This window comes from Oncorhynchus gorbuscha, linkage group LG02 (genome assembly GCF_021184085.1).
Source record: "Oncorhynchus gorbuscha isolate QuinsamMale2020 ecotype Even-year linkage group LG02, OgorEven_v1.0, whole genome shotgun sequence".
NCBI classification, from domain to species: Eukaryota; Metazoa; Chordata; class Actinopteri; order Salmoniformes; family Salmonidae; genus Oncorhynchus; species Oncorhynchus gorbuscha.
In genome coordinates, this window is record NC_060174.1 from 25,578,133 (window position 1) to 25,588,923 (window position 10,791).

The following is a 10,791-nucleotide window of genomic DNA, read 5'->3' on the forward strand; positions in this document are numbered from 1 at the left end:
CGAGAGGAGAGAGGACATGTTACTGCTTCATTGATATGGCCTGTACTGAGCTCCCTGTGTGGTTCATGTGAGGTGGCTCACCGGTGGTGGAGGGAGGTAGCTAACTCACCGGTGGTGGAGGGAGGTAGGTAACTCACCGGTGGTGGTGGACGGTGGTGGAGGGAGGTAGGTAACTCACCGGTGGTGGAGGGAGGTAGGTAACTCACCGGTGGTGGAGGGAGGTAGGTAACTCACCGGTGGTGGAGGGAGGTAGGTAACTCACCGGTGGTGGAGGGAGGTAGGTAACTCACTGGTGGTGGAGGGAGGTAGGTAACTCACTGGTGGTGGAGGGAGGTAGGTAACTCACTGGTGGTGGAGGGAGGTAGGTAACTCACTGGTGGTGGAGGGAGGTAGGTAACTCACTGGTGGTGGAGGGAGGTAGGTAACGGTGGTGGAGGGAGGTAGGTAACGGTGGTGGAGGGAGGGTAACTCACTGGTGGTGGAGGGAGGTAGGTAACTCACTGGTGGTGGAGGGAGGTAGGTAACTCACTGGTGGTGGAGGGAGGTAGGTAACTCACTGGTGGTGGAGGGAGGTAGGTAACTCACTGGTGGTGGAGGGAGGTAGGTAACTCACTGGTGGTGGAGGGAGGTAGGTAACTCACCGGTGGTGGAGGGAGGTAGGTAACTCACTGGTGGTGGAGGGAGGTAGGTAACTCAGGTAGGTGGTGGAGGGAGGTAGGTAACTCACTGGTGGTGGAGGGAGGTAGGTAACTCACTGGTGGTGGAGGGAGGTAGGTAACTCACTGGTGGTGGAGGGAGGTAGGTAACTCACTGGTGGTGGAGGGAGGTAGGTAACTCACCGGTGGTGGAGGGAGGTAGGTAACTCACTGGTGGTGGAGGGAGGTAGGTAACTCACTGGTGGTGGAGGGAGGTAGGTAACTCACTGGTGGTGGAGGGAGGTAGGTTTCTCATTAGCGTGGTGTTGGTCCATTCATCCCTCACTTCTCTGATGAAAGACAGAAAGAGGTGGATGTAAACAACACCTGCAACACCATGGACTGGTGGTGGTGATGTGTTTCAGTACCGGAACTTGTCATTGAGCAGGGCATCATCAGTGAGTCCACAGCATGAGAAGAAGTCCACCGCGTCTGTGTCAACGTGAGCCTAGGAACGCATCGTAGGCCCCACACACAGACTGGGTCTTCAGTAGCTAACCACCACAGAGGGACACAGAGAACAAAAGTAAGCTTTTGAAATACTGCACCATCATCACAAACAGATGTTGATGGTAGAACTGGGATCGACATTTACAACCATGTGAAATATTTCTGTGTGAAAAGCTGTAAGCCCTCTCATGGCCAGCAGGGGAGCTCTAACCACACACAGAGACAGAGCAGATCAGAGATGCTGAGGGACTGTGGCAGCAGCCAGTGCGCTGCCCTGATTTGGCTGACACACCCTAGCTCCTGACATAATAACAGACTGCTGGTCCATAGTTCAAGAAAATGTACATTATGTATAGTTCACTATCTATGGTTACAGTAAACTGACCTTTCATTATGTATCACTTTTAGTTAGTAATATTATTTTTAACTGGATTTGCATACTTTTCTTTCATCTTGCTCCTTCCTATTTTTCAAACCATAGCCCAACATTACAGAGATAATATATTCTAATTTCAGGTTCTCACTAAAGCAGGGTTTTACATAGCTACTGGGAAATGATATGTCCCACTGAGCTGAGAAACACATGCCCCAGCCCCACCCTACCTCTATGATGTGGCGACCCACTCCACAGTTCCGATAGTGCTTCCTGGTAACCATTAGAGATAACTGTAGCACCTTCTCTCCTGTTGAGCTGAAAGGTAAAGGAGGTCAGTCGTTTTTTTGTTTTTCAGTTAGTGTTATTTGTTGCTTTCACTCAATGTTGTCTTCCTGACTCATGTCCTTATTTCTGCCAATAGCCATTACTATAGCGGTAATGCACATGATGACCACTACTATCATCCCCATTACCAGTAATGCTCTTATTCTCTGTATCGTGTGCATTAGTGATGACCCCCACCAGTAATGGTCATTAGCTAGCTAGCATCTATGCCTGAGTTGATCACTCTCTTTATGGCCATTATGTCTCGGTTAATACTGATTGTTATGTCCAAGTGACCGCTGGGGTAATACCAGGTTAAAAGCTTAATACTTCCACATTGGATTAATATTCCTGTTTCTATTTTAGGAGCACACGCAATGGACTGGTGAGGAGCTAAAGCAGCAGAGCTGAACCACTCCTAAGCTGCAAACTCTCTTTTTCTCTCTGTCCTCAGCATTCACTTTACTGGACAAACTGTGAACGTGTGGAGGCTGGGATCAGAATGGCAGAGGGGGGAGGTGGGGTGAGCCTGGCTGCCATGTTGAAGCCATTGGCACGGAGATAAGATGGGAGGGTGGGGGCAGCAGTGGAAAGGGAAGCAGTATTCCACTGCTGCTGCTGCTCTCTCATTGGGAGGTAATTACACACTACCTCCCTCACAGCGCAGCATTCAGTTCAGACATCCTCTGGAAATAGACACAGGCGAGCTGAGAGAGGGTGTGGGAGGGATGCAGGCCACAAAGGGTGGGACCCAGACCTGATTTACAGAAGGGAACTTATAATAACAAGGCCTCTTTCATTTTGAAGATATAAATAAAAAAACTATTTTAAAAACCTGGAGGGAATCCACTCAGTCCAAGAGTAGAGGATGGATAGAAATGTGAATGCCTGCTTGCTAGACACTGTACCCAGTCTGTTTTCTATCCTAACTGGGCAATTGTGTTTAAGGTCATTTCCCGTATGGCCTTGAGGCTAAAACATTCAGTTTATTATGTCCTGCCTGAGTCATAAAAATGTGGGTTCAAATAGAATGTTTAAAAAATGGTTTATATAGTAAGTACCCTGATGTAAATGCATTTTTTTACATGTAAAAACAGACAGGTTCTTTGGAATTGCTACGATGTTGACATAATACTGAAAAATGAGAAATAACAGAAAACACATTTGGGGAGAGAAATATAGATGAAGACACACAAGGAAATCATGTTTCTTTGACAAAACCAGGTGTAACCTGTCCAAAAACCTTCATACTTGATCATTTTCCCCCATTACATTTTGACTGTAATCATTTTCATTTTAACACAGTACTGTATGTCCCTTTGTATCTGATATATTGCAGCTGCCTTCATTTCATACTGCTTCTCACAATGTCTTTCATTTGTACGCTGCAGCCCCTACAATGAGTGACTCAGCTCCCACGGCTGTGGGCAAGATCTGCTGTTCGTCTCCTGGAGCCTCTCTCTGTGCCCTCCTCTCCGTGCCCTGGCCAGGAACTCCTCCAGCCCCGTACAGAAGGTCTCCCACGCAGACGCAGACCTGCAGGGATGGAACACTGAACAGTTTAGACTCACAGAGATGGACTGACTCTGCCAAATCATCCTTCTACCACAAGAGGAATAAAGGTATAGCTAGGTAATAAGATGCTTATAAGACACTCTTTAGAAGCTAGGCCTAAGAGAACTGACACAATGAAGACAACGGACACTATGAAATACAGACTATTATACACGCTAATGAGACACACCAAGGCACACAAGATAGTAAACAAAAATATAAGGTTTTTCACTACAAAACACAACCTGATGTGAAGCAATGTCTCTGACATGTCTGCGGACTGATAATTAATCAGCAAAATAGTGTCTACACACACTGCATTGAATGTCAGGGTTCTATACTATAATGCTTTCATGCTCTGAGAGCTCTGAGCAGTAGTACTTCAGCACTCTGGGACATCACCTTAAACTCAATGGTATTTCAGTGCTCAGAAATTGAGTAACTTCATAATGATCGGTGTGGGTTTGTTTCTGCCTATGATAATGCCATACTGCAGGCAAGAACTGGGAAGTGGGTGTTTTTATATGGGCTCTCCCTTCCAGGAAATGTCATCTCCAAATCATCAGTGCTGATGGTAGTGGCACAGAGTTTCTAAACCCAGAGGTGCAACATCGCAAGACTTCTGGGAAAGCTTCCAAAACAGACCAAACAGACCAAGCCGGGGTTCGGAGTTTGAGCAGTCAATGAGAGAATTCATTAGTTGTTCATTTTCTTGAAATCTAAAGGCACAACCTAGATCTGAGCCAATGTCTTAAGTAGTTGAACATGTTATTACTCCAACCTCGTGAAAGTGACAAACTGACACATTTTAATTTTCATCAAAAACAACTTTACATTGAAGGAATTCCTTTGATTTGACAGCCTGCAAATGCTCAGTTTGTTGCGAGATGACCATTAGACCCGATGACGTGTTTCTATGAATGAGCTTAGCTAGCCAACGTCGCCATGACATTGCCTACAAGTGTGATCGGGGATTTCTATTGGAGAAGCAGTTTTAGCCTATCTTCATACTGTATTGTCTTTGGTAGTAGGGTCTGGTCTGCTCTACTGCAGGGGTGGGCTAAATTCTAGGCAGACAAGTGACAGCACTTGGCTGACAGCAGTGTCCTCACAGCCCCGTAATCTCATTATTGTTAATAGAGTAGCTCTTGTTAGCCAGGTCTAGCCTTGGGTTTACTTTGCCCTAATTTGTCATTCATGTCAATTATAAATCACATCAAAAGGCAGTGACACAACCTTACAGCTACCAACACACTCACACATGCGCACTCTCTCTCACACACACACACACACACACACACATACATACACTACCGTTCAAAAGTTTGGAGTCACTTAGAAATGTCCTTGTTTTTGAAAGAAAATCACAATTTTTTGTCCATTAAAATAATATAAAATTGATCCGAAATACAATGTAGACAATGTTAATGTTGTAAATGACTATTGTAGCTGGAAACGGCTGATTTTTTATGGAATATCTACATAGGCGTACAGAGGCCCATTATCAGCAACCATCACTCATGTGTTCCAATGGCACGTTTTGTTCGCGAATCCAAGTTTATTATTTTAAAAGGCTAATTGATCATTACGAAACCCATTTGGAATTATGTTAGCACAGTTGAAAACTTTTGTCCCTGATTAAAGAGGCAATAAAACTGGCCTTCTTTAGACTAGTTGAGTATCTGGAGCATCAGCATTTGTGGGTTTGATTACAGGCTCAAAATGGCCAGAATCAAAACACTTTCTTTCTTAGGCACAGTTACAAAGAAAAAGACATATATCAGACTGGTCAATAAAAAGAAAAGATTAAGATGGGCAAAAGAACACAGACACTGGACAGAGCAACTCTGCCTAGAAGGCCAGCATCCCGGAGTCACCTCATCACTGTTGACGTTGAGACTGGTGTTATGCGGGTACTATTTAATGAAGCTGCCGGTTGAGGACTTGTGAGGCATCTGTTTCTCAAACCAGACACTAATGTACTTGTCCTCTTCCTGAGTTGTGCACCGGGGCCTCCAACTCCTCTTTCTATTCTTGTAGAGACCGTTTGCGCTGTTCTGGGAAGGGAGTAGTACACAGCGTTGTATGAGATCTTCAGTTTCTTGGCAATTTCTTGCATGGATTAGCCTTCATTTCCCAGAACATGAATAGACTGACGAGTTTCAGAAGTTCTTTGTTCCGGCTATTTTGAGGCTGTAATCGAACCCACAAATGCTAATGCTCCAGATACTCAACTAGTCTAAAGAAGGCCAGTTGTATTGCTTCTTTAATCAGGGCACAGTTTTCAGCTGTGCTAACATAATTGCAAAGGGGTTTTCTAATGATCAAGTAGCCTTTTAAAATTATAAACTTGTATTAGCTAACACAACGTGCCATTGGAACACAGGAGCGATGTTTGCTGATAATGGGCCTCTGTACGCCTATTAAGATATTCCATTAAAACAATTTTTTTTTATCAGCCGTTTCCAGCTACACACAATAGTAATTTACAACATTAACAATGTCGACACTGTATTTTGGCTCAATTTTATGTTATTTTATTGGACACAAAAATGCTTTTCTTTCATAAACAAGGACATTTCTAAGTGACCCCAAACTTTTGAATGGTAGTGTATGTGCGCACAGGGACACACACATGCACAGCATATTGACACAGCAAGCTGACAACTCACAGTCCTAAGAACACACTGAGACCATTCTACAATTTACGTAATATACTCTAACAGTACGATGCTACCCACCGGGCACAGACATCAGTTCAATGTCTAACTTTGATTTACATTTGATTGAGTTGTCAAATAATGTGAATTCGAAGTGAAATCAACCCAAAAAATTCTACAAATTCCAGAAATTCCTTTAGGTTGATGACTTTTTCCAAATCCAACCAGTTTTCCACGTTGATTCAACCATATAATATAGATTTTTTGTTTCATTGACATGGAAACAATGTTAATTCAACCAGTTTGTGCTCAGTGGGTAACATCTAAACACATTTAAATGACTATCTTTAAACAAAAAGGGTATGTCTGCCATGCTCTGCTATTCCAGAGCAGGGCCCCTTTCTCTTTGTAAGTGTCTTTCAGCCCATCCCATCTATGCACCATCCCATTCTCTTAGCTTTATGGTTCCCCTGAGGATCCACCTTTATACAGTATTCATCTACCTGTGAGACTGGTGAACTAATTGAGTTGTTTGGAAATGGATGCCACAGAGCATGACTTATTAATAGACTTGGTGGTCACTTCAACCCTGTATTGAGACCAATAAATATAATTGTCATGGTACTCACGGCAGAAATGCATTTGTAAATGACTGCATTTTGAGTAAATCCTTTACTTCATTCATTTGTTTATTTACGCTTTTGTTAATTCATTCATTTGTTTGTTTTAAATGCTTGAAATGTTAATGGCTTAGTGCAGCGTTTCCCAAACTCGGTCCTTGTGACTCCAAGTGGGGCACGTTTTGATTTTTGCCCTAGCATTACACAGTTGATTCAAATAATCAACTAATCATCAAGCTTTGATCATTTCAATCAGCTGTGTGGTTTGGGAAATGCTGGATTAGTGAGACTGACGTTGGCATTCTAAGTCAGTGCTATATGGATCCATTGTGTATTAGTGTGAACTCATGGATCAGCATCCTTGAAAGAGCAGTACATCTGCCAATACCAAGAAGAGCTTTGAGAATTCAGCAGTACTATGGTAATATAAGCCAATGTAACAGTGGGTCAGTAGCAGTGCAATGTGATGCAAGAGCTACTGTAGTATTGTACCTGGGCTCTGTGCTCTGTGCCCTCCTTGCCTTCTCCATGGTCATCCGAGCTGTCTGAACTGTCTTCTGATTCACTGAACACTTGGAGGTATCGCCCCTCTGATTCTCTATGCTCATTTACCACTGCAGGGACAGGGGAGCTCACAGGTTCCCCTCGAAAACTGGGCGGTGTTCTGCTTCTGTACTCTCCTAAAACATCTGGAGAGAGACAAGCACGGGGAGAGAGAGGAACAGGGAGAGAGAGAGAGAGAGAGAGCAGGAGGAAAGAGAGAGAGGAGCAGTGGAAAGAGTGTACGAGCAGTGTAAAGAGAGAGAGGAGCAGTGGAAAGAGTGTACGAGCAGTGTAAAGAGAGAGAGGAGCAGTGGAAAGAGTGTACGAGCAGTGTAAAGAGAGAGAGGAGCAGTGGAAAGAGTGTACGAGCAGTGTAAAGAGAGAGATGAGCAGTGGAAAGAGTGTACGAGCAGTGTAAAGAGAGAGAGGAGCAGTGGAAAGAGAGAGAGGAGCAGTGTAAAGAGAGAGAGGAGCAGTGTCAAGAGAGACAGGAGCAGGAGGAGAGAGAGACACACAGATTATACTCCTTATTGACCCAAATGGGAAATATATACAAGAAAACCACTTTTTCCCAAACACAGTTTCTAAACTCTGGTGTCCAAACACTCAGTGCACCCTAGACCTTCTGTCTGAGGACCAACTAGGGTCACCCAGCCACATAATAATACACATAGGCACAAACGATCTGAGAGCACAGTGATAGAAAAAATGTATTCTACTTCCTCCAACGCACAAGGTTATCTCCACCATGGTACCACAAAAAGACATCCACCCTGCTACCATAGAGCAGGTAAACGCAACTATTTCCCGTGACTATGCCTCAAAACCAAATGTTTACCTGACCCACCACTCCACCCTGGACTTGAACAGCCTTTATGACCAGGACCACATATACAAGGCAGCAGTGCCCACTTTCACCTGGACTCTAAAGGACATCGCTCTCAAACGCAGCCCCAACACTTCACACAGCAGCAACAGCTCAATAGACACCCCACCCAGACCGGCAAGAGCGTGTCTCTCCCAGACCTGCAATTTCATGTACCAGATGCTCAGCAGGCTCTGCTCACACTTACTGGCCTGAGGCCAAACCACACGACTAGCAACATTGGACACTTTATGGAACACAAAGCTATCATTATCTTATCCTGGAATATCCAAGGCCTGAGGTCATCTGCCTTTGGCCTGAAGAGCAGGAACCTGGGCGTCACCAAAAAAATTGGAAATACAGACATCGTCATCCTACAAGAAACATGGTATAGAGGAGACGGACCCACTGGTTGCCCTCTAGGTTACCGAGAGCTGGTAGTCCCATCCACCAAACTACCAGGTGTGAAACAGGGAAGGGACTCAGGGTGTATGCTAATTTGGTATAAAGCAGACAAAACTCACTCTATTAAATTAATCAAAACAGGAACATTTGACATCTGGCTAGCAAATGATTTCAACAAGAAAAATGTATCCCACAACTAGAATCCCCATATTTTAATGAAGACAGCTTCTCCATCCTGGAGGGGAAAATCAATCATTTCCAGGCCCAGGGACATGTACTAGTCTGTGGTGACATAAATGCCAGAATCAGACAAGAACCTGACACCCTCAGCACACAGGGGGACAAACACCTGCCTGGAAGTGACAGCATTCCCTCCCCCATTTGCCCCCCTAGGCACAACTATGACAACATAACCAACAAAAAAAGGTCACAACTCCAGCAAATGTCGCACGCTGGGTATGTACATAGTCAATGGTAGGCTTCGAGGGGACTCCTATGGTAGGTACACCTATAACTCATCTCTTGGCAGTAGTACTGTTGACTACTTTATCACTGACCTCAACCCGATCACCCAGAGCATTCACAGTCAGCCCACTGACACCCCTATCAGATCACAGCAAAATCACAGCCTACTTGAACAGAGCAATATTCAACCATGAGGCATCAAAGCCAAAGGAACTGAGTAATATTAAGAAACTCTATAGATGGAAGGATGGTACCAAAAAACAATTAGGCAACAACAAATTCAATCCCTTTTAGACAACGTCCTAGACAAAATGTTCCACTGTAATAGTGAAGGTGTAAACTTGGCAGTAGAAAATCTCCACAGTATATTTGACCTCTCAGCTTCCCTAACAAAGAGAAAAAAATCAAACAGAAAACCAAAGAAAATTACCAATGACAAATGGTGTGATGAAGAATGAAAAAACCTAAGAAAGAAATTGAGAAACCTGTCCAACCATAAACATAGAGACCCAGAAAACCGGAGTCTACGCCTTCACTATGGTGAATCACAAAAATAATACAGAAATACACTATGGAAAAAGAAGGAACAGCACGTAAGAAATCAGCTCAATGTAATTGACGAATCGATAGACTAACCACTTTGGGGAAAATTGGAAAACACTAAACAAACAACAGAGTTATCTATCCAAAATGGAGATCTGTGTGTAAACCACTTCTCCAATCTTTTTGGCTCTATAACAAAGAACAGCAAAACATATATGATCAAATGCAAATCTTAGAATCACCTATTAAAGATTACCAGAACGCACTGGATTTTCCAATTACCTTGAATGAAGTACAGGACTAAATAAAATCCCACCAACGCAAAAAAGGCCTGTGGTGATGGTATCCTCAATGAAATTATAAAACATACAAACAACAAATTACAATTGGCTATACTTAAACTCTTTAACAGCATCCTTAGCTCTGGCATCTTCCCCAATATTTGGAACCAAGGACTGATCACCCCAATCCACAAAAGTGGTAAATTTGACCGCAATAACTAACGTGGGATATGCGTCAACAGCAACCTTGTGAAAATCCTCTGTATTATTATTAACAGCAGACTTGTATATTTCCTCAGTGAAAACAATGTACTGAGCAAATGTCAAATTGGATTTTTACCAAATTATCAATTCACAGATGTAACGGTTTTCTTCCGTTGAAGGAGAGGACCAAAATGCAGCGTGGTTAGTGTTCAACATGTTTAATAAAGACAATAAACGTGAACACTACAAAATACCAAAACAACAAATGTGAAAAACCGAAAGAGTCCTATCTGGTGCATAGACACAAAGACAGAAGACAACCACCCACAAAATACCCAAAGAACATGGCTGCCTAAATATGGTTCCCAATCAGAGACAACGATAAACCCCTGCCTCTAATTGAGAACCAATCTAGGCAACCATAGACTTACATAAACACCTAGACTAGAAACACCCCATAAACATACAAAACCCCTAGACCAGACAAACATATAAATCCCCCATGTCACACCCTGACCTAACCAAAATAATAAAGGAAACAAAGATAACTAAGGCCCGGGCGTGACAACAGACCACATATTCACCCTACACACCCTAATTGACAAACAAACTAACCAAAACAAATTCAAAATCTTCTTAAGCTTTGTTGATTTCAAAAAAGCCTTCGACTCAATTTGGCATGAGGGTCTGCTATACAAATTGATGGAAAGTGGTGTTGGGGGAAAAACATACGACATTATAAAATACATGTACACAAACAACAAGTCTGCGGTTAAAAATGACAAAAAACACACACATTTCTTTCC

The 10,791-nt window shown here is 43.3% G+C and overlaps 1 long non-coding RNA gene across 1 annotated transcript; it reads right to left on the minus strand.

Moving 5' to 3' along the window:
- Positions 1-2,913: 2,913 nt before the first annotated feature.
- On the minus strand, positions 2,914-10,261 carry LOC123992090. The gene is made up of 3 exons (XR_006831186.1): positions 10,122-10,261; positions 7,172-7,368; positions 2,914-3,381 (listed from the first exon to the last, which is right to left on the minus strand). It is a non-coding gene; the product is annotated as an uncharacterized LOC123992090 (long non-coding RNA).
- Between the last annotated feature and the right edge of the window lie 530 nt (positions 10,262-10,791).